General features: G+C 43.0%; 1 pseudogene; it reads left to right on the top strand.

The window, feature by feature from the left end:
• The first annotated feature begins 20,354 nt into the window (after positions 1-20,354).
• Positions 20,355-25,224, top strand: LOC114489023 (annotated as a pseudogene).
• Positions 25,225-25,229: the final 5 nt, after the last annotated feature.

Genomic DNA, 25,229 nt, shown 5'->3' with positions numbered 1-25,229 from the left:
TAATAATGTCTGCCTAATTCTGAAGTATGTGGAGATTTCACATGAGCAGTCTTGTAATGCTCTTTTGAGAACAGTAAAATAAGGAAACAGATCTAAATATGTCCATAGGATAGAAAAACAAGTCATTGTGGTCTGAATATATAAGATAAGGCAATTCTTTCAAACTTCCAGTATAAAATATACCTTAAACCAAAAATAATGTACTGAATTAAAAATTCTCATCTCAGCTGGCAGACCCATGCCATCTCTGGCATAGGGTCAGGTGCACAAGAAAATGCCAGCATCTGATGCGGGGGCGGGGGGGGGGGGGTTTAAGGGTGTTAGGGCTAGTGAAGCCCCAAATTTATTTTGCCCCTAAAAACCACCTGTTTTCTTTTTTTAGAATTTCTGGGAAACCACATTAGATGGTTGAAAAAATCCTTCCTGGGCATTGCCCTGCTGACAGCCCATACATACACAGCATCCCCTGGAGCTAAGACACTACCCCATCAAAGAAAAACAAAACACTAGAAATTCTGTATTTCAAACTGTTAGACAAATGTCACCAAAAGAAGAGCAATGCATAAATGTTTGGAGAGGGGATGGAAGATTTTTTTAAACACTAAGAATTTTAAAAATAATGATAGTAGAAGTAAAAGAACATTTATTGAGCATCTTATATGTCCCACAATTTTTCATTTTGGCCTCACAAAACTCCTATGAGGTAGGTACTATTATTTTCCCATTTAACAGTCAAGGAACCTGAAGCATAGGGTCATCATTAACTTGCCTAAGGCCACAGAGGCAGTCAGCCACCACTGGCCTGTACTCGAAGCTGGGCTCGGTCGCCTGCTTTCTGGGCTTTTTAGGCTGCTAACACTTTCTGTAAGTGCTCGCTGTTCCCAAGCACTCTTCTAAGTGCTTTACATGTGTTAACTCACTTAATGTTCACAACAGTCGCCGATGAAAGATACACTATTACAACCCCATTTTACAGATGAGGAAAGGAGGGCCCAGAGAGGCTGAGGAAGCTGCCCAACACCACCCAGCTAGGAAGCACCACAGTGAAATTCAGACCCAGACAGTCTGAGCTCAGAAGCCATAATCTTAATGCTTTCACAATACTAAAGCTCATGTCGCCCCACCTCCAAAAAAAGTTCAATCTTACATCTTTGTTTTCTGAATTGTCCCGTATACAAATAAGCTAACAATTTAAAACAACAGGGAAGAATGAATATTTTCTTTATTCACATTAATTTCAAACCCAGGAAAGATTGAAGAAAAACATGGCAAGGAATGCCCACAAGGTGACTTGGTTTTTCATTATCAAATACTAATTAATGTCAGCAGTAATTAGACATGGTGAGTGGAAGATTCTGGGAGGGGTTTTGGTCATGAAGTCAAAAAATGAGAGGCCATGGAAAGAAAGAAGCAAAGCAGGACCCGATCTTCAGTGTTCACAGGGCTCCAGAACTAATTTCTAACTGGAACAGAAATGATAAACTAACCAAGGTGCTATAGTACCTAATTCCGCCCCCCCCCCCCACACACACACAAAATGAACTTGATGTACTTGAGTCCATCCTCTCTGGTTTATTAAGTGTGCCTCCCTTCACCAGCTTTCACTGAAGATGGATATATGTATACCCAGTATGGATGTGTCTGTCCTTCAGAGAGGTGTTGGAAGAATGAACAGAAATGCATTGTAGACATTTAAACTTTCATTTTTAATGAATAAATATATATATGGAGCCCTTACAAAGTAAAACAATAATTTCAGCTCTTTTTAAAAAAGGTTTTATATAATTCTTTTCAGAGAGAGGGGAAGGGAGGGAGAAGAGAGGGAGGGAAATATCAATCAGTTGCCTCTCACACGCTCCCAACCTGGGACCTGGCCCACAACCCATTCATGTGCCCTGACTGGGAATCAAACCAGAGACCTATTGATTTGCAGAACAATGCCCAACCCACTGAGCCACACAGGGCTAATTTCGGCTCTTGACTAAACTATCAGACAGCTGTCTGAGAAGATGAGGAAATGATTCCTCTTGGTGGTTATGATAACTGTTCCCCTAAACTTGAAAAAACTCTCCCCTCCTTCTCACTCCCCATGTTATAATACAAAATGAAGACTATACCAAATGGTTGTCTCCTAGCAGCTCTGTACTCATAAATGATGAATGACACCATCAGCTGAATGTCAGTGCATCAGTCAGGACAGAATAGATTAGGCTACTGTGACAAACACCTCCTCACCACAAATGCAGACACATACACATCTCAGGAACTTAGCACAACAAAGGTTTGTTTGTAGCTCATACTGTATGTGTACTGTGGATTGCAGGATGTGGTGATGGAGGTACTCATCTCACCGTAAACATTCAGGGGTCCAGGGTGCTGGGAATATTTCTAGAGAAATGTTTCCCTGATACTGGAAGAATGGGAACAGACTGTGCACAGCTGTTAGTTGTGCCTTCTGGATATAACATATGACTTCCACTCACATTTCATTGACCAACACAAGTCACATGATATACTTTAAAAGAGTCAATAAAACACAAACTTAGCCTGATCTCAGAAAGAAGGACAATGGGACTGTTTATTTAGGTACAGTCCTAATGACTACAATGTTGAATAAAGGAAATTTGATGTCAAAATCAGGAAGTTGTGATAAACAAAAAGTTCCCCTTTAACTCTGTGGATATCAAGTTAAAGACCTGCATGAATTCTTATTCAAGAGTAATGATAAGTCATGTTTCAGTAGGTGGCTGTGTACACAGGGGACAGGCTGGATGGAGCTGGTGGTGGCCAGTGAATGCGCAGTAGAGACAAGAACAAAAGCCAACTGTTCAGTTATCAGTTTAAGAACTTGCAACTGAATCCTGAGGTTGACAGGTGCATGTGGGCTTGAGGTCTCAGATAGAGTAGTGTGTGTAGATTTTAGGAAGAGGAGGAATTTGAAACTCTTTTGCCCACAGCCCTGTAACCTTTAATAAAACCTGATTCTTAATGAAAGCAATCATGTAAAAGGTACAAACAGCCCCGGCTGAATTCGGGATTTGGTAGCAGCCTCTCCACCCAGGGTTTTATGACTTTGGTCTTGATTTTTGACTCACTGAATTTCCAAAATTTCCTGGTGTTCTTGCTACCAGGTCACTGGGACAAGATGACCTTTTGTTTCTGATAAAGTTTAACTAATCTTTGTGAAACAAAACTACAGGCAAGATCAGAAATATGGGAAGAAAACTGAGAGTTCATCATGGAAAGGAAATGTTCAAGGCACTCCCTCCCAGGACTTCTCCCAAAAGGAAGGTGTCTGCAAGGCCTGGATGTCTCATTTCTCTGGTGAAACTATTAAATCATCCACCACTTATACCAATCTCATTTGCACTCTATAAACCCACTGAAGTATAAGCAGACTTTTAAATCTTAAAACAAGGGCCAAGTTTGACAAATATCCTGAGAATCACAAGATACCAGTTCAAAAGAATACATGTACCCCTATGTTCATAGCAGCGTTATTTATAGTAGCCAAGATCTGGTAACAGCCCAAGTGCCCATCAGTAGATGAATGGATAAAAAAAGCTATGCTACATTTACACAATGGAATACATACTACTTGGCTGCAAAGGAAGGAAGGAGGAAAGAAGGAAGGAATCTAACCTTTTGCAACAGCATAGATGGACCTGGAGATTATTATGTTAAGTGAAATAAGACAGCCAGGGAAAGACAGGTACCACATGATCTCACTTATATATGGAATCTAATGAAAAAAAAAAACAAATTGATAAGCAAAATAGAAACAGAGGCATGGATCATGGAACAGACTGACAGATCTCAAAGGGGAGGGCAGGTGAGGGGACTGGATGAAAGAAGGTGAAGAGATTTGCCAAAAAACATATACACATAACACATAGACACCAACTACAGTGTGGTGATAGCCAGAGGGCAAAGTGGCAGGGGTAGGAGGAGGGAGACAAAGCTGGGGGGCAATGGGGACAAAAAGAGACTTTGCTTGACATGATGGGTGTACCATGCAGAGTGCAGATAGTGTTTCATTGAGTTGTGTACTTGAAACCTGTATGGTTTTATGAACCAATGTCAGCCCAATAAATTCAATTTAAAAAATAGAGCCAAAGAGGTTGACAGTGGACAGCACTACTGTTACTAACTTGGGCTTCTTCCTATTGTTCAGGACCCGCTGCTCTGCATCAGAGAAAGAATGCAAAGCTCCTCAGATTGCACTGTAAATGGGGTACAAATTCAACTTGCTCCACAACTGCCAAGAGAGAACAACCAGAGAAAGCACAACCAAATGCTCCAATCTCAGTATCTCAGGTCCATCCCAGAGCTGTTAAACCACAACCTACATTTCAATAAAGTCTTCAGGTGATGCATGTGCACATCAAAGTCTGAGAAACTCTGTTCTCTTAGCCACCAGTAAAGGAGCCTTCCCTACTGTCCTCTATTGAACAGAAGGAAGGAGAGGCCAAACTTCTCTACCTGCCGCAGAGCCTTTAAAACATAGCCAGTGTTTGCATAAACAGAACTGCACTTACTACAGACAACTGAATTTCAGTATGTCTCTGTAGAAAATAAAAGCATAATTTATTTTTTCTTAAAAAGATCATTTTGAAATTTATATAATTTTATTAACCAATGTCACCACAACAAATTCAAGTTAAAAATTTAAAAGACAGTGTAAATACTTGCTTCTATAAACAGTAAACTCATTTCTCCCAGACTAGTGCTCTGTCACACACATCTGGGTGTTTTATTTCTTTCTTCTTGCCCCCCATCCACACTGGCCCAGCACAGAGGGAGAGATAAATGAGCTTATGTAACAAGCACTTCTAGGTACAGGGGGTCCATGTAATGTTGACTTTTTTGTTTTGCTTTGTTTGTTTTGCTTGAGACCAGCGGGGCAGTCTGGACTGTGTCCTGTGTCCTGTGTCCTGCTTTCTATACACTGGTGGTCATCTCATCTAATATCTGTGTCTGGGGGCTTAGGTAGAATTCCAAAAGATGGCACTGGAGAGAAAGCGCAAGTGACCTATTCTTTATGTTTTTAAAAGTTATCAACTGTCATACTTTACCTCAAAATATCAATGCTCAACATCTGAGCAGCTTAATTTGAAAATGAGGCTGTATTGTGCTCAGGAAAATACCATCAAGATGTAAGTATTCCTTACATCTCCACCTTCTTGAGGAATCTAAATGAAGCGAGTAAATAGATATTATGTTCAGAGTCAAGGAGCCTGCCTGCACTGGAAAAGATATTTGGCTTTTTATGAGCATTTACTTCTTACCGCAAAGCTCCACTTTCTGCCCACAAAACATGAAGTTGGTGTAGTTGATGAAAATGTATAATTTAACATTATTGGTGGCAACCCAGAAACTGTTATCTGGATGGTTTCTGTGACACACTGTTCTCAAAGGCCTTTAAATAAACCCTAGTAAAATGGTAGGAGGAATATTTCCAGGTGACAATAGAGCTGGAAGTGATATGACGTTTGTACGTGATGGATACTCATTTTTTCTGAAATAAAGAACCTTGTGAAAAGAGGAATTATGACTAGTATTTACAGCAACTTTTCGTAAACATCCCCAAATTCCAGGCAGAAAACAAAAGGCATGACTCATAGCGCAGCAGGCGTTATAGGCAGGGAAGTGGCCCTTGTGAAGATTGCTTCCCTAGCGCCTGAGAACGGCTCTGAGGGGATCTGTAGGAAGCTGATAATAGGGTATTTCATTCTGGAGGATCACCAGTGGATATCTGGTTTTTGATCAAGAGCATTTCCTTAGCTAAAAATATCATGTTTCCAGACCTTGAATTGATTTTTATTAGACTGTGATTTAAAAACTGAAACTTGAAAAAACAATATGAACAATTTTTAGGTCTCTAATTCATGTTGTCACTTGGATCACAGAATGAGATGATCTCGATGGGTGTGGCTTGAGTTCTCCTCCATGTTGTGCCATATAAGGGGCAGGGAATGTCCTCTCACCCTCATATCTCCCTCCCCAAGGCTTGTCAGCAAGCCTGAAATCCCCCCTGCAAGTGGCAGTCCTGTGAGCGTAGGTGGCAGTTTGCACAGGATCTTCCTTAAAAGCTCACACTCAGAAGTCCCCTTGGTCTGAGGTGGGGTTAGGTGTCTGCAATTTTGCAAGAAATCCAGATGACCCTGTGGCGCTGATCTTGAGAATAAGTTTAGAGAAACACTGATTAAAACCTAGTTAAGTCCTCATCTTTTAAAAAAAACTCATAACAAAAACAACAACAAAAGCCAGAAAATAACAAGTGTCAGCAAGGAAGTGGAAAATCAGAACCCTTGGGCACTGTTGGGGGGAATGTGAAATGGTACAGTGGCTGTGGGAAACTGTGGTTGTTCTTTAAAAAGTGAAATGTAAAATTACTGCATGATCCAGGAATCCCACTTCTAGGTATATCCCCAAAGAATTGAAAGATGGGTTTCAAAGGGATATTTGTGTACCCCTGTTCATAGCATCATTGTTAACAATAGCCAAGGGTGGAAGCAAGCCAACTGTCCACTGATGAATGAATGGATAATTAAAATGTGGCTTATACATATGATAGAATATTGCTGCACCTTGAAAAGGAAGGAAATTCTAACACATGCTACAACATGAATAACCCCTGAGGACACTCTGCTCAGTGAAATAAGCCAGTCACAAAAGGACAAATATAAGTTTCCACCTATATGAGGTACTTAGAATTGTCACATTCACAGAGACAGAAAGTAGAAAATAATGGTTGCCAGGAATTGAGGGGTGGGCAATGGGGAGTTTCTATTTTATGGGGACAGAGTTCTAGTTTTGCAAGGTGAGAAAGTTCTTGAGATTGATGGTGGTGATGTTTGCATAATAATGTTAATGTATTTATTAAGACAGAACTGTGCACTTAAAAATGATTAAGATGGTTAAAAACTTTGTTATGTGTATTTTACCACAAATAAAAATTATAATAAAAAATTCAACATCCTTGAAAGGAAAAGGACATTATTCAAATAAAAAATTATTAGTTCTGTGAGTTTGTATTGCAGGTAGGTGATAGAAGAACACGGGTTAAAACCCACCTAAGGAATCCAGGATTCACAGATGGTGAGGTAACTTGCTCCAGGTCAGGCAGCTAGCGAAAGTTAGACCCAACATCCAAAAGTCAGCTGACTCTGATGCCCCCATGCCCAACCCCTTAGCCCCCTCCAGCGCATTTCTGTTGGATATGAGGGAGGATAAGAAGAGAGCCAAGATGCCTCTGAGCTTCAAATATGGGTTACTGAAGAATGTAGCAGGGGTTACAAAAGTGGGAAATCCAGAAGGATGCTATTGGAGAGGGGAAGGAGAAAGATAAAGGTTCAGTTTAGAATTAAGTAACTTCTGAGCGGACAGAAGGCAGGAGGCTGTGGGAAATGCTAGCCTGGCATTGGAGAGGGTGGATTGTTGGCACCTGTTGTTAAGCTAATTTGTGAAAGCAGAAAGTAGATAAGCTCAGGACAGAGAGAGAGAAGGTAAAAAGGCAGAAATAGGGAGAATGAGAGAAGCCAAGAGTTAAAGCCAGAACCTGGAAAAACACCTGCATTGTGTTTAAAAAGCAAACAAGGGAGCAGGGCCAGAGACAGTGAGAGGATGAGAAGGGTGGGCAAGGTGGCAGCCCAAGGCTGAGCCTTCTGGCCAGGCAAAGCACAAATTCAGGAGCCAGTCGTGCAAATTAATACTTGTGTGGACATCACTGGCCCCACATTTATGGACCCTTTATAACAATGATTTGAGGTCAGCAGAGAAGAGCTGTTCTTTTCCTTTTATAGATAAGCAAAGTGAGCCACAACAATTTTGGTCAATTTCTCAAGGTCATGAACCAACATTAAGTCCAATCTTCTTTGTTCAGATTCTTTTCTTTCCTATGAAGGGTTGGATGGAGTGACAGCCAGGTGCAAGCAATAAAGGCTGCATCATTGGTAGGACAAAAATGTTAATAAAACCAGCTAAAAGTCAATCTGCTTTTTATATCAGCACACACCAGCCATTCTAAACAAAATGCACTTCCCTGAAACATCTTCCAGGGGTCTAGGTTCTCAACAGTTGCAGTAGTCATAGGTGAGCCTTACTAATGTGTACATAAGTGTCAAATGCACACACTGGAATTACTCTCCTTCCACAATCATTGTATTCCACATGGAAGTTAATTAGGACAATCCCCAGTTACCCTGACCTTCATGAACTCACACACATGCAGACATTTGGGGGATAAATTGATAGCACTGTTCTCAAGTTCACTTTGTGCCCATTTCTTGTCTCCAACCCTATGATACAGCATGTTCGTGTGTTTCAAGAGCAGTTTCAAAATAAACCACAAATAGCACAGTGATGCTCAAGATGAAGAAACAGAACTTGTGTTACTTCAATTTTGTCATTTTATATAATCACTTGGAATTTTTCTTTGTGTTTAAGATATAAGAGAGTGAAAGAGTGCCAACAGAGATGTGTAATATTTTTGCCTGGTAAGTGCGAGTTTTAGTTCACACCTGAAATAATTTACTGTACTTCAATAATATCTTTAAAATAAAAATGTATCCTTTTTGATAGAAAAATAATGGTTATTAATGATTAGTGATACTTCCCCACCAATATTCATATATATCCACATATTACAATATTAACACTACAGCTTTCCTATGTCTAAATGCCCATATTTAATAACTATATCTTTCATATGAATATTAATGTGGTTTTGTTTATGTAACTATATATTTGTCCATTTATAACTATGAAATCAAGCAGATGATGGCTGGCAGTGATCTTTGGAAGAAAATTCTGACATATGAATGCACTGTGTTTTCATTACCCATCATTGAGTGCATGGACCGCACTCAGTCCTCATAGAATTTACTGCAAAATGCAAAAAAGAGTCCACCATCTCCTAGAGGTGAAAAGGGGCCCACTTTCCAAAACTAAAAGGAAATAAATAAAACTCCTAATATCAGAGGTCATACAGGCAAATGTGGTCATAAAACAGAACTGAATGCATTATCTCCAGATGAGTAGTAAATAGTTAAAGGTCTGGGATAAGCACATTCTAAGCAAAGATCCAAATACTACCTAGGGAATGTTCTAGACAAGTGCATATAAATTGAAAGGATCTTGATCAGTTTCATGTGCCCAAGCAGGGTCCTGAACCTGCCAGTACTTGACCAATCAGCTGGTCCTGGGTTTGCATGACAAACCTAGGTCAGACCGTGAGTCCCAGGCAGAATTGGAGTTGCTTTAGGAAACCCTGGAGAGAGGGCACTTTATAGTTGCTGTGGAATCTCTTTAAGTTTTAAACTGACTTGAGAGCATAGGAGCCCAGCTCAGCCCAAATCTCTCCTGGCCCCCACATGAAACGCCCAGTGGACTTCTAGAAGCTCCCCATTCTCCAAAGTCTTGAACCTTGACCAGTCCCAGAGAAAATGATAGTGGTGCGTGCAGGCTGGTCTTGCCCAGTGAGAACTCCAGAGTTCTGGATTCAGAGCTGTCTCAGAATTCATGCCAAGGCTCCCTGTGGTCTTTCGTTAGACCTAGTACTGAGTTCTGCAGGACGGTTAATTCTCCTGTGATTTTTCACCGCAGATGGCACTCGGAGAAGAGTGGAGACAGGTGCATGCCGCTCTGCCGCGGCTCCACTGAGAGGCGACAGAGGCAGGGAATAGACTCAGCAGCTACATCCTCCCGCTTTCCCCCCAGCTGATTCTGCGAAGGCTTTCTTCTACACTTTTGAGTTTCCTGTGCTCATTATGTAGGTTACATATTTGGTTCAATGTTTTTTTTCCTAGGGAAATATATAGGACTCCTAGGGGAAGCAGTACAGACATAAATATACTAACTTTTTGTTGAGGCTGTGGGTTCTGTGAACAATGGCACTTGTCGGGATGAACAGAACAACTGAGAAGTATGTTGCCCTTTTTGTATTAATATTGCAAACACTCTTTATTGTTTACTCCACATCTGTTTCTAAAGAGCTCAAAGGCTTTTCAGATCATTTGTAAGAGGTTCCTAACCCACTGGCTGCACCAAGACCAGTGTGGGAAGCTAGGTCTAAGGCAGCTGGAGGGAGATGCAGTCTTCTACCTCTTCCCCAGCATCACATTTTTAAAAGATTTTATTTATTTTATTTTTAGAGAGGGAAGGGAGGGAGAAAGAGAGAGAGAGAGAAACATCAATGTGCGGTTGCTGGGGGCCGTGGCCTGCAACCCAGGCATGTACCCTGACTGGGAATCAAACCTGTGACACTTTGGTTCCCAGCCCAAGCTCAATCCACTGAGCTACGCCAGCCAGGGCCCAGCGTCACATCTTGCAAAATCAGGACAAATTACCATAGATCCTTAGCCAGTTAAAGAGACATAGAGATCCCATGACAGGGTTGTTCTCAGTCACAGACTCTAGGTTTCACTTTGATTTCGAAAGCAAGGCCTCTATCATCAGATCCTCCCTCAAGTGGCAAGTGGCCTCCTTTCTGGGCACATCCCCCATGCACAATGACAAGTTTCAGACTGAATATACCTAGCCTCTCCACCTGTTTTGTAATGCTTTTAGAACAACATTTTTTTCTGTTCCTCATGGTAGAGTGCCCCACACAAAATAGATGCTCAATAAAGAGTAAATCTCAGTTAAATTCCCTCCATTGTAATTGTCATTTCTGTGCATTCTATGACCTGCAATTTTTTAGTTTGGATAAGAAGGGTAGGCAGAGAAAATGTGAAACTGTTTGGAGCCACTGGGAGCTTGGGCAGGGAGCTACATTTGGCCTAAGAACAACAGAATATGTAACTTTCGCTTTTACTTGGGCCTCTGTGCCCTTTCACTATTTAAGGGGAGCTATCAGGTGACAATGAGTCAGAACAGGAAAGTCCTATCTATGTAAGGGGCCTCAGAGTCCATTTACCTCCATGACCCCCTTCATCATGGGGAATCATGCATGTCAAGGAAGCTGTATTTGTAAGGATAGCCTTCTCGATAAGCTGCCCAAGTGGTCTTCCCCAAAAGGGAAATAAAGGACAGGTGGAAGGCACATGTCTTCAGTCGGATCCCCTGGAAACAGACTCTGCCTGTGACTGGGCCAGAGTCTGGGAGGAAGCTGACTGAGGAGTGATCTGGGGTGGACACCTGAGGGGGGGTGGTGAAGGCAGCAGGACTGGGAAGAGGGAGAACTGATAGCAGCAAAGGCCTTGGCTGGTCTCCAGGGAGCTCTGGAGCCAGGTTGGCCCTTTAGAGGTGGTCTGACTTGAGGCAGGGGATTTGGGGTGTGCTCTCCTCAAATTCCTATGTTGAAGCCCTAACCTCTAGTACCTCAGAATAAATGTGGGACTGTATTTGGAGATAGGACCTCTAAAGGGGTCATTAATATTAAATGAGGTCAAATGGGTAGGCTCTAATCCAATGTGATTGGTGTCCTTATAAAAAAAGGAAGAGACACCAGGGATGGGTGCTTAGAGAAAGGCCATCCGAGGACACAGTGAGAAGGCATTCCACCTACGAGCCGAAGAGATAGGACTCAGAAGAAATTAACCCTCCTAGCATCTTAATCTTGGACTTCCAGCCTCCAAACTCTGATACAGTAAATGTCTGCCACCCAGCGTGTGGTACTGTGTTATGTTGGCCCCAGCAGACTAATAATACACACCTCCTTGGCCAGTGTTTCAATGTGAGTAGTCACCAGGGAAGGGGCATCCTGTTGGGTGAAGGGTCGTTCTGCCTGAAGCATTTCTTTGTTAGGCAGAGTCAGAATCCACAGCCCAGCAGCCAGGGCCGGGTGCTGCGGGCCATTGGCCCGCAGTGTAGCCCTCAGTGTAGCACCTCTACCGCAAGGCCCATGACAGTGCCATGAGCCAGATGAAGTACTGGGAAGCTTCTGAGGAGAATAGTACAGGTATGAGGACACTATTATTGGAAACATCTCAATAATTTGCCATCCAATCAGACTTTAAAATCTTGAGTAAATTTGCATTCAATGAGCAGCATTTCAGAATGTGAAGAATCCAAAAGGTCATCTGCCAAATGCTTGATCTGATTTCAAAGCTGGGGCCAAAGAAGCTCCGAGATGTGATTCTCCCATTGTCTAGAGACAACTTGAAAACCAAGCTGGACCCAGGCCCCTGGCTTCCCAGTGCTTCTCCAGGATATCCTGGCTAACTAAAAATGATTATGGTGTCACCATAACTACAGTGGCTCTACATGCAATTTTTAGTTGAAGGTCCCAACTTGAAACAAAGCCATATGTAAACTGCACTGTCAGTAAACTTGGCAGTGTTATTCCAAAGCTGTGACACTGCCCCTGTGAGGAACACCCGTGAGACCAAATCACTGCGTCGTGCTCCCGCTAACCCAGTGCAGCAGAAAACAGGAGGGAGCTACTTCTGTGAATTCGTTCCAGGGGAAACAGGATAGAACAGATCTCCCCCCTTCTCTCTCTCTCCTTATTTCCTCCTCTTTCCCCTTCTTTTCTCTATTCTATTTCGTTACCTGTCTTCTTCAGTCATAGATCTCGTTGTTTAGTGGATGGGACTAGCCAGCGTTTTAGTCCTGAGATAATAAAGGTGATACTCCAAGAAGTTACCTCACCTCAGCACATGTTAATTTTCTTTCTTGTTGTAATTTGCACAACAGCTCATTTATAAACATTTTCTTTTCCTTTTGTAGATATTTGCCCAGAAAAACTTAGAAATCCTGACTGAATCAGCACCTCCCAAATCCTAATATCAGACACTTTGGCCAACTTGCAGGCATGCTGACAGAAATCCTCCAGAGTGTGATAGGATGGCAATGTTACTGAACAGAAGTGGGGTTTGGCTGCCTGCAGCCACCCATAGGCAAATTGCAGAAGCAAAGGTTACTGAGAAAGGAAAGAGGTCTTTACTCAAAAGCTACACAATCTGGGTGGGTGGCAGACTCCTGACTCAAAGCCCATTGCCTCCAAGAGGAAAACCCTGCCATCCTCTGCCAGACCAGTCCAAAGCTGTGTCCAGAGTTCCTCCTCCCATTTAAAACACCATCCTTTGGGAACTACAGGTGGCTGCTACGTGATAATGCAGGCAGCTTGGCTTGTTCCTGGTTGCAGTGGGCTTTAGGCTTCTTCCTGGGGACCCACGTGTGGGGTTGGGCACTGCCATTGGTCAAGTGACTTCCAGGTCTATAAGGTCCCACAAATGGACCAGCCAACATGTTTGAGAAATGAGCAAAAGAGTGCATCTCCTCCTTCCCCTTGGTTTATGAAGTCTGTCCAGAAAACGTCCAACTTTTGTTAACATAACAAGAATGTGACATGTATGTAATCAGGCAGCCAAAGAAGGTGGACTGGAATGTGCATGTGTGAACAATGAAGACTTCACTGCACTAGTCAGTGGGGGCAGTAGATGCTGTTGAGTGAGCATGAGTACTGTGTGGCTGTCACATCCAAAATGACTGAGCGAGTAGAGTGATGAATATGAATCCAATTTTGTACTAAGCTTGAACAGTCCTCCATGGATACTATTTGGATGATTCAGAAGGCCACAGCTAGGGGCAACTGGTGATTGTCAGCTTCATCCTAATAACACACCCACTCATGCATCATGTCTCGTGCAGTTTTTTGGTGAAACATCAAATCACCCAGGTGACTCAGCCCCCCTACCACCCAGGTTTGGTGCCATGTGACTTCTGGCTTTTCCAAAAACTAAAATCACCTTTGAAAGGGAAGAAATTTAAGAGAGTCAATGAGATTCAAGAAAGTATGATGGGGCAGCTGATGGCAATTGGGAGAACTATGTGAGGTCCTAAAGTGCCTGCTTTGAAGGAGACTGAGGTGTCATTGTCCTATGCATAATGTTTCTTGTACCTTGTATCCTCTTCAATAAATGTCTCTATTTTTCATTTTACATGGCTAAGTACTTTCTGGACAGACCTCGTATATGTTACCTGTATGGACTGGCCCAGGTGTTCAAACTTCCCAGGGCTCTTTAGAGGGTCCAGACTTCCAACCATTCCCATCTTCTTCCCAGGCTAGACTGACAGGACTTTTCCACCACAGCACCTCCCCCTCCCACCATTTTCACCTTTAAGGTCACATGTGGTGGCCTTACCCTGTCCCCACCCCCTACCATGAACCAGAATGGGGTAAAGGGTTTTTCCCTTTGCTAGCCTTGCATGTGCTCAGTGCAAGACTTTCTCCTGCTGATTTTTGCCTGGGTGTGGGGAAGCATGCACCAGGCACTAGTTTGGTTACCCCAGAAAACAGCCTCACCCTTACTACCTCCAGTGCCCCCACCCTGTTGCCCCACCTAGAGCCTTGCCAGGCAGACTACTAGTATCAGCAAAAGCAGACCCAGTGGCTGAAGGAAGCAGAAAACCCTGACTCCAGTGAAATAGGAACAAATGTCTTTTTTCACATGACAGTGACTCCAGAGGGAGAGAAACCCTCCCCATTAAAAGAGCATTTTCTAGATGAAACACCAAGAGTATTACCTGAAAAATCAAAGAACTGATAAGCTGGTAGCAAATGCCCAAAGCTGAGGGAGAATCTGAATCCAGAGGTGATGGGAAACAGTCACCCAGCCTCTTTGCTCCAAGGCCTCTGCTGCAACCAGCTCAGGGTTCTTGGGCTCGGGGCATCAGTCAGCGCCCAGGTGGGGGCTTACTAGAGACCCTCCTGCAGGCTGCTACTCCAAAGGGTCCCCTTGTCGAGGTAAGAGTGAACCAGAAATAAGCCTGCCCTCCCCCAGGACACTAGGGGACTTCAGGGGAGGTTGCTGGGTGCTAGCTGAGTGCAGCGGGGGAAAAAGCCAAAAGAAGAAACTGTACTGAAGGTGCCTTGACTGCAGCCCCACCCTCATTACATTGAACAGATTCATAGGCCAGGTTCCATTCTGGAAACACCAGCGAGATATTGGGTTTTAGTGGCCCCTGACCAGTAGAGCCCCCAGGCACCTGGCAGAAGCAAAGGCAAATCCTCTGCAGAGGAAGCCCCTCTAACCCAGACCTCTGGCAAGCCCCACACACCATTTTTCTGGAGCAATGGTCTCTGCATAAAGATAAATGGCAAGTCAGGAAATGAGGCTCCATGAGAAAAAGCCAATGCAAACAAGAAACAGCAGAACTAGACCTAAACAAATTTTTCAAAACTTATCAGATGTAAACTGTAAACCAACTACACTACTATATTTCAAGAAATAATCAAAACGTCCAGAGCCAAGGTTGCCCCACTGTTGAACAGTTCAGCAACTCAACAATCCATTCAGAGACCTGAACTTTTCCCCTATCTTCAGCAGTTTATCTGTCCACCACTAGCTCTCTTCATGGTCACAAGATAGCTGCAGCAGCTCCAGGTTTCACAACCACACAACTTCCAGAGGCAAAAATGGGAAGTGTGTTTCTGTGCAGTCGCTTGTAAAAGTGGAGCCTCCAAGCAGGCTTCTCCCCACACTTTCTGGGCCAGGATTACATTGCATCTGCAGCAGCCTCCTTCTCCCAGGTTTTCAAAATGTGTGTTTTACTGATAGTATTTTCTAACTATGACTTCTGGCTTCCAGCCATTTGACATTCACTCTCTGTTTGCCCCACCAAGGAGGACAGGCAGGCACATGTAGAACAATTGCCTGCCTCTTGTCGTCCTTGTGCTGATTATTCCTGTTTAATGTGATTCTCTATCAGCTGTGTTTTTCAGATTCCATGTTATATCTGATGAGGAAATGCCGCTTTGCATGATCTGCTGCCAAGACACTGAACTTGGTGATGCATTTCAGTCCTGCACAAATCAGTAACAAGAATGTACTGTCAAGTACCCACTTTTGAGTATTGAAAAGTTAAAACCTAAAAAGTTGGAGAAGAGCATTAAAATTAATGGGTGTGAGTTAAAGGAGAGGAACAGGCAGTGGTGGTCTTTCTCCGGGGGCCAGAATGCTACACACTGACACTGGCCCAGCCTGACCAAAGAGAGGTTGTGGAATTCCATGTAGAACACCGCTTCTCAAAAGTCAGGGACAATTATACATTCCCAATGCCCACCCCCACCCCTGCTTATCCACCGAGCCTTCCCTGGCAGCAACCCTGCAATATTAGAGTGACCGTACGTCCCAGTTTCCTGGTGTGCTCCTATTGTCTTGGTGTAATCAGTAATAGCATCCCCTTCACTCTAGCAAGTGTCCAGGTTTAGGAGAGAAATATATGGGCATCCTCCTCAGAATCATAACATTTTCTACACCTTGTAACTCTGCTGGCACACTCTATTCCTTATCCACATCTTAGCTACTGAATTACCCCACAGCCTTCCTGGGGTGGTAGGTGCATCCCTGGGGAAGCCAGTGTTGTATATGGACTTGACTGTCCCTGGGATCTTTGTTCAGGGCTATACTTACCGTTCTTGGCCTCACATTTAATGTAATGTTGTCTCTACTTTTTTATCATTGCTTCCTCCTGTAGACTTCTTTTATTACAGGTAAACATTCCTTTGGAATCCAATATTCTTGCCTAAATCACCCCCTCCCCCATGCTGCTCCCTGTACTTTCACCTGGTATATATTATTAATCCTGGATACCAGATTTGGCAACTAGAAAAGTTCAGTTCTCCAGTGAACTAATGACCACTTGCTGGGGATTCTGACTTTGAGGGAAAATTGAATTTAAACATTTCTAATAACCCATCCAACTCCAAAATTTTACTGCTGAAATGATACAAGGTAATAACATACAATTATAAACTGAATTGTGTCCCCCCAAAATCATATGTTAAAGCTCTAACTCCCAATGTGACTGAATTTGGGAATAGGGCTTTTTAGGGGGTGATTAAGATTGAATGAGATCATAAGGGTGGGATCCTAATCCAATATGACTGGGTCCCTGAAAACAAGAGGAAGAGACCCGAAGGATGCTGCCGTTCAGAGGAAAGACCAGCTGAGAGAGCAAGGAGAAGATGTGAGCAAGCCAAGGAGGGAGGCCTCAGGACAAAAACCAACACTGCTGACACCTTGATCCTGGATTCTCACCTCCAACCACGGGTCTTAGACACCAGGGGGAAAAGGTAGCTAACGAATGTCTTTGGCCTTTTGTAGTTTCCTTGCTGAATGACTTTAATGTTCTTTAAAGTGTCCTCTATATGAAAAACTGTGTAGTATGTAAGATTTATGTCTTGCATTCTGTAGCTGTTAGTCAGCTAAAAGCCTTGGGGATTCCTTGAACAGCCTCAATACATTAACCTTCTAGGATTCCCTTTTAATTTCTTATCTAAATGAAACGATTCAAGCCCTTCAAATCCAGCTCCGTGGGGGCCATTTGGAGTCCTGCCCGGACCCCCTTCAGGGCTGAAGCCCTCATTACCCAGCTGCTGGCAGTGGTGGCAGCTGCAGGGTCTTAGTTGACTTGTCCTTCAGGCTTCCTCCTCACCCAAGCTCACCCCCTGTCTCCAGTGGAAGCCTCTCTTCCTCTCTCCCCTCTGCTCACTGGGCCTCCTTGCTTCTTCTCCTACATGCTGGCATGTGAATGGATAGTAAAAAACTAGGAAAAGCCCTGGGCAAGTGGAATAGGGAAACTGAGACAAGAAAATTAAACAAGGCCAAACAGTTTAAACAACTTAGCCAGCTAGTGAATTGCAAGACCTTATCTCTCCTAACCAAGGAAGCTTGAGAGCAAATGGTTTATACCTCTCCTCCCCAACCAGAGAATGTGTAGCTTAAATCACCCTGGTCAGGGAGATAAAGAACAGAGACCCAATTAATGCCATTTGTGCTAGCCAAACCCAAGGACAGATGATGTCAGGGGAACAAATAACAAAAACCCCATTAAAGCCAGACAGACCCAAGATAAAAGAATAAAGCAAACCAAAAAAATAAAAAATGAAAAATACAAAACTCCCCAGTACACTCATTTTGATGCATCACCATATTAAAAACACACCTACAAAGCTAATGAATATTCTGCTAAAACCCTCCCTTAAGATTGTCACCCACAGAAGAGGGTAGACAAAGGCTGGGTGCAGGGGCGTCCAACTTGAGGCCCAAGAGGGCTATGAATCCAGCCCAACACAAGTTGTAAGTTTACTTAAAACATTACGAGATTTTTGTGTGTGATTACATGTCGCAGTGTATTTAATTTGTAGCCCAAGACAACTCTTCTTCTTTCAATGTGTCCCGGAGACACCAGAAGTTTGGACACCCCTGTGACATGCCCAAGCCCCTTCTTGGAAATGAACTTTTTATAAAACTTCCTCTGAAACTCTCGGCATCCCCATGAGTCTTACAACCAGGCGAGGAGCAAGCCACAGAAGCTCATCCTGGACTTACCCCTTGACCCTGTCTCCAAGGCCCCCTTTTCTCTGACTTCCCAGTGAGCTAACAGCAGCCCCACCTAGGATCACTTCCTCCCTGTAATGTTTCTAGGGAGCCAAGGCAGAGCACCATGTAGGCTCTCTCCTGTTGCTTCTTCTACTCTAAGCCCTTCCTTCGTTTCATTGTCCCCAGCTTTCATAAACATGCCCTCAAATCACCTGGACTGGTGTTGTGAAAACGTTCCTGCACCAAGTCAAGAGCCCACACTCTACAAGCTGGCCTGAGGCAGACCTGCTCTGGGCCAGTCCGTGTCCAGTGACAAAGATCACAAAGAGCCGTGATGAAGAAAATTTAGTCTTTTACACAGTGGAAATCTTATATTGCCTCACAGAATTCTGACTCCTAAGTTTAAATGCCATAAAGTCAGTGGCATAATACCTTTCATACTCCTTAACTATAAACAACATTATTTTCAGTAACTACTAAAAATAATTTTATTTTTATTTTTAATTTTACCTTGTTTGTTTGATTCCTTTAGTTCTAAAACAACTAACAAAAAGAAGAATTGTCCACTTAAAGATAGAATGCAAACTCTGTAAATATAGCATGTCTGAACTAATATTTACACTTACCAAACAAAACAAGTAAGTCCAGCCCACATTCAGGAGAGGGGAATGGGGATCCACCTGTTGAAGGAGGAGTATCAGAGAACTTATGGATACATTTTTACTACACAGCAATTATTTAGAACTGTCAACAGAAGTTTACTGCCACCAGTCTAAAGCCAACAAATATCCCCAATCTGGGGTGCAGAAAAAGGAGAGACTTTATTCAGAGAAACAGTTTGCAAATCAGGGAAACACAGGCTTCAGAGGAAACCAAGTAAAGGGGAGGCCTGCTTACATATAGAAAAATGCCCATCCTGGTCCCTGATTGGTCCATTTTTATGCAAATGAGGAACCCAAATTTGCATGGTCTGGTTGGTCTAAATATCACTGTTCTGATTGGTTAGAATTTTGTGCTCTAATTAGTCATTATGGATCCCTTCTGAGTGATCAGTAAGATGCAAATGAGGATAAAACTACTTATGCAGTTCCAATTGGACAATGCAGGTCTCAACTCATGGGCGAAAACACGATACCAGGAGCTTCTTTATAAGAAGCATAGTGTGGAAGGCTTGGCAGATCATCGGTCAGTGGCTTTTCCTTGAAACGCAGTGTGCACAAGGGGCCTATGTCAGCAGTGGCGGCTAGATTTTGGTTAGGAACTTGGGCCCAATTAACCAAGGGAGCTTCTTGGCAGACATATTCCTTCTCAAAATCTATAGAACCAACACAGAGATTCCTGAGGGGAAGAGGATTTTATTGTTCATGGTGTCTAGAAATGTTGGTTCTAAACAAGTTGAGGGTAAAAAACAATTATCTTTAAGAGATTTTTATTATGTCTTTTCATGCTTTACAGACAATATGCCCCATGTTATCCACAGGTGAGGTGTACCACAAAATAGAAGAAAAACACATATGGGAAGATGTAGAGAGTTGTGAATCAAGTGTGGTCCTTCAGAAAGGTGTGTTGAAGTCATAGCATGGTGAATGAAGACACGGCCCCTACACTTAGAGAACACACAGCCTAGTCCAGCGCAGAATGGTCAAGAACACAGGTGATTATGAAACAAAATGGTAATTGCTCTAATAAACCAATGGCGAAACCGACATGCTGGGAGAGAAGGGGAAGTTTATTATGGTCACTGATCCCTAAGTATGTCTTGGAGGATTAGTTGGAGGTCCAGGCAAGGCTGGAAAGGGAAGAGGAGGGAACTTAGATCAGAACATTAAGTTTCTGAACTGGGATTCAGCATATCTGCATGTAAACTTCCAGGTAGGGAGTTGTAAAAGTTGCAGGTATGCAAGTAGGTCAAGGTCAATGCTGCATGTCTTGCTTAGGAATTTGAAACTTATCTCAATGGCAACATGTGAACATGCACCCACTAAAGCAGAAAAAAAAAACAGCCACTTTTATATTTGAGAGGCTTTTTTCTGTGTGTTTGTTTGTTTTTACAGCAATTCGAAGAAGCCATGGGCATAGAGCATGATTGAAAAGTAAGAAGACCCAATGTGAACATGTTATAGTAATTGAGAGATTTCAAAAAGGTCAAGGCCAGAACTGGGATGGTTGTGGACAGAAACCACGGGAGGGAGAGGACAAAGGCAGACTTGAGCTGAATGGATGGAGTGAGGCAGTTCTGGGAGGACAGAGGCCAGCCTGTCTTGTTCACTAGCACCTCACATGGTATCCACCACACAGTGGCACTGAGTGCATTTTGATCTGTCTTCAGTGGCACTGGTTCTCTCCTTAGCCTTATCCAGTCTACTGTGGAGCCTGTTACAGACATTCTTCATTTCTGCTATAGTGTTTCTGATGTTGAGCATTTTCTTTTGATGCCTTCTTAGCATTTTCATCTCTCCACTTACATTACCCATCTATTCTTGCAAGTGATCTGCTTTTCCCAAAAGAGCTCTTAAAATATTAATGATAGCAATTTCAAATTGCCTGCTCAATAATTCCAAAATCTCTGCCATATCTGCATCTGGTCCTGATGTCCTTTTGATTGTTTTTGCCAGCTGTTTAGCATGCTTTGCTGTTTTTTGTTCAAAGTCGGGCATAACACATCAGGTAATAGGAGCTGAGGACGATGGGCATTTAGTGTAACATTTATGTTAATCTGGTGAGGATTTTAGGCTGCATTTATCTTTGTTGTAGCTGCAGTTACCAGAGGCTGCAAAGCCTGTGCCTCACAGCTTCTTCTGGGATGATCAACTGTTATTTCCCTGAAGTTCTGTAGGCAGTGGTCAGGTATGGAGGATAGGAAGCATTCTTATGCAAACTTAAAATTAAATATCAGTCTTTTAGCCCTGGCTGGTGTGGCTCAGTAGATTGAGCACTCGCCTGCGAACCAAAGGGTCTCTGGTTTGATTCCCAATCAGGGCGCATGCCTGGGTTGTGAGCTAGGTCCCCAGTAGGGCACATGCAAGAGGCAACCATACATTGATGTTTCTCTCCCTCTCTTCCCTCCCTTCCCCTCTGTCTAAAAATCAATGAATACAATCTTTAAAAATATATCAGTCTTTTAGTGCACCTGTGTCTCTGAGCTGTGACCTCTACACATATTTATTAGCTTTTTCTTTTTCCCTCCCTCAGTGAGACAGGAAGGCTGGACAGAGCTGGAGCCAGGTTGGGTGAGTCTTTTTCCTCAGAGAGGAGACCTTTGTTATGAGAATGCTCTATGAGTGTTTGAAAATAGTAAACATCTCCCTCCCTCTGCCTGAGCTAAAGGAGGATCCTTCTTGGCTCTTTATCTTAAGAACCTTGTGAGGTTCCTGCAATAAAAACCAACAAATGGTAGAGCTCTCCCAAGTCAGTGGAACCTAGGAGTTTCTCAGGCTCTTGCCAGTCCACACCTGGCCTGCAGCAATTGATCCAAAGTGCCATCTCACTGTTCCTGCTAGCACGTGGCTCAGTTCCTTCTTTGCAGATCAGGAGATCTTGGATTTGCCTGTGTCTGGATCAGGGGGTATGGCTGTGCCCTGTGCCCCTAGTCTCTGATGGGTGCGAGGGTAAGGCACTAATTTTCAGCTTGGTCATCTTATTTTGCTCCGAGGATGAGGGTTATGACTTCCAGGCTCTTTACTCACTGGAGCTGAAACAGGAGGTCCCTCAGTACATTCTGTTGAGTTAATTAATCACAAGAAGCCGGACTAAGTGAACACCTGTGGAGGGAGTGCGCCAGAGGGAGGAGGCATGGATGGGGCCAGTCTGGCTGGGTGAGAAGTAGAACACTAGATGGGACACAGTGGGAAGGAAAAAAAATTAAATCTCGTTAATAGAGAGTTCTGCTTAATAATGTTCTATATACTTTCGAATTGTGTTCAGATTACCTGCAGGTTTTGTACATATTACAAATCCGTGTATTATGAGAGTGACGGGGGATAAATGTACAGTAAACCACATTACAGTCGGTCAAGGTCCATGTGAATGCTGACAACACAGCTGCCTGGGGGCTCGGGTCCCCTTCGGTGTCAGACATGAGGTGGCACGACTGCACTGTGCTTGTGGCCCTGGGGAGCACAGTGGCCTGGAGGACACAGTAGCAAAAGCTGAATAATGGTGGAGAATGTAGGAGTGGATGGGTAGGAAGGTACATTTTACTCTCCCGGGGCATGTGCCTGGATCGGAACTCCTCCTTAAAAACCCTTTAAGCATCTCAGCTGCCTTCTTCAACTCCCCCTTAGGAAAATGGAGAAGTAAAGCTGGGCAGTGGCAGGGCCTGGATTCCGAGGAAGGTCCTTCCACGTGTCCGTGACCACAGGACTATTACATGACAAACAGGTTCTGTGAAGGAAAACACATTCAATTCCGTTTGGTTTCAGCCTTCTTGTGGTTAAAGTACAGAGGTTGGACGACAGGATTTCTGTGGTCTGTGAGTCTCCCCTGTTCTATGAATCTGGTTTTGAGTAGGTTGGTTCCAGCAGTCCCAGATTTCACCCAGGTTCTTCTTTCATTTCACAACAGCTATTTCTCTATTCTTAAGAAACATTTCTAGATAAAGGGCTCTCGACTGCCTGCCAGTAGTTGGCTTCCTTCCTGTTTACCTTGGACTACCTTGACATTCAAGAATGCTGATTTGCCATGTGGTTGCTGGTTCAAGTTTAAAGCTTATGGAACCACTTGGGGAAAAAAATCAACCCTTGAGAGTTCTGAGAGGTTTTTGTGTACAATTGTTCTATCACTTTCCTCTCTCATTTCTTTCTAAATACTTTTTTTGTGATTATAAATAAATGCATGTTTATTTTTGAAAATGTGGAGAATTACAGAAAATGCCACTATGGTATTTAATACACAAATAAAAATTGTTAGTAATCCCACCACTCAGCCAGAATTGCTATAAACAGTTGTATGTTACTTTATGGGCTTTTTCTACACATTAATATGTATACTTATTTTTAACACAGTTGGGATATACTATATACTTTATATTTCTTGTTTTTCTACTTATGTTGCAGCATGAAAACTTTCTCACGTAATTAAACATCCTACAAAAATAAAGCACATCTGCCTTTCTAGACATCCTCTGTTGCTTTATACATATAATTACATAGTCACATAGTGTTACATATTTGGAGTTATATATTCAGTTAACACAACCTTATGCAAATCCAAGTAGCTAAATTTCTATATCAATTTATTATTATTTATCAGCGTGACTTGCTGAGTAGATGAATTACCCTCAACTGTTAATGGCTTTATGCACATTAATTATGATTCTGAAAAATATTTTACCAGTTGACTTTTTACTATCAGTCTATGGCAGTTTGTTCATTTCACCTCAGGCTGGCCAAATGGATTTTATCTTAAAAACAAAATCTTGGCTCATTTTAATGTGGAAAATGATACTTTACTAGTACCCTAATGTGAGTTCATTTGATTACTAGTGGGACTGAGCATTTTCCCTCTTTTTTTCTGATGTAGAATAAAATTTTAGCTAGAAGTAGAATTAGTGTGAGGGTTACCACATTTCAGACTGGCTTTATGAATTAAAACTTTTCATTTCTCCATCAGCTTGTAGTCTGAGGTCTAGCAGGAGATGGCCAGGAACACAGTGGCAGTGTGCCAGCACCCACCGCGCCAGAACGGTTTGATTCAGAGCTGGCAAGGGTCGCCATGTGCAGCACACCAGTGACTTGAAGATAGCCTAAGACTTAGCTTTGAAATCAGACCCTCTGACCATGCAAGGAAAGCACAATTTTCCCAAAGAAACCTGCAATGGATGTGTGGGAAAAGAGGAAGCACACCTGTGTAAACCATGTATCTCGAGGGCCACATACGAAGGAGTACAGCTTGTGCTCAGCAGCATTTTCACAGACAGCCAACCTGATCTTAGAACCACGGGAAAATGTGTGACCTTGACAACACATTACCACATACACAACAGAGAGCAAAGAGATCCTTGGATATTTTTGATGAGAGATCACATCCACTCACAGGAGTAAAGCTTCCAGAGGAATACATTAAACATGATCCTGAACACAAATTTATTCACAGATTTACTCGTACTCTTTTTAGTGCCCACAGCTAAGAGCTGGCTGAGTGATAGTGACTTTGGTTTACTTAAAAATGTTTTAACTTATGCTCAGATGGACATTTGTCCCTCTAACTGGAAAAGAACAGCTGTGGAAGCCATTCTTTTGCCTCCAAGGTTTGGGATGGTCAGGCAGTGTGGAAGGTGAACTACTGGCAGATCTTCACAAATGAGATGAAAGGCATTTGGGGGGCCGACTGTAACCAAATGCAGGTCTGGCTGCCTGCTGCCACAAAAGTCAAAACTCAAGAGGTAGGTGCTGATGTAAAGGAATGTGGTTTATTTGCAGATGCCGGCCATCTGGAAGATGGGGGACTCATGTCTCAAAGCCCATCTCCACCTCTCAGTGCAGGCAGAGTTTTTTATAAGGAAAGAGAGGAACAGAACAAAGATCAAGGGTGGAGCTGGTTGCAAAGTTCTCTAAGTGGAAATGAGCACAGTCCATTCCGATAAGGCAAGTGATGGTCCTGTGTGCCTCATCCTGGTTTAGTCATTCTGGCTTCAGGTCATCCCAGCTTCACATCATCTCAGCTTCACATCACCCTGGCTCCATGGATGAAGATCAGCAAATCTCCTGGAACTGGAATGCTTAAAGGTCGGGGTCTGTATCTATTGAAGTCAGTTCCTAGGATTCTTACACAAACATGCTGTTCATCCACAAGCTACATGTTAGTCAAAGTCGGCACTTGCAGAAACAATGTCAAGAGAATGGTGGGGTGGGTTACAATTTTTCATGGTTAAAATTTTCCACTGTTACAACTACTTCAGCTTAATATTAATATTCCTGCCAGTATTTACATCAAAGAGTACTTCAACCTTTGAAACTA

This window comes from Phyllostomus discolor, chromosome 2 (assembly GCF_004126475.2).
Source record: "Phyllostomus discolor isolate MPI-MPIP mPhyDis1 chromosome 2, mPhyDis1.pri.v3, whole genome shotgun sequence".
Classification (NCBI taxonomy): domain Eukaryota; kingdom Metazoa; phylum Chordata; class Mammalia; order Chiroptera; family Phyllostomidae; genus Phyllostomus; species Phyllostomus discolor.
Note: the sequence above shows the minus strand (reverse complement) of the source record. Positions and strands in the feature narration are given on the sequence as shown.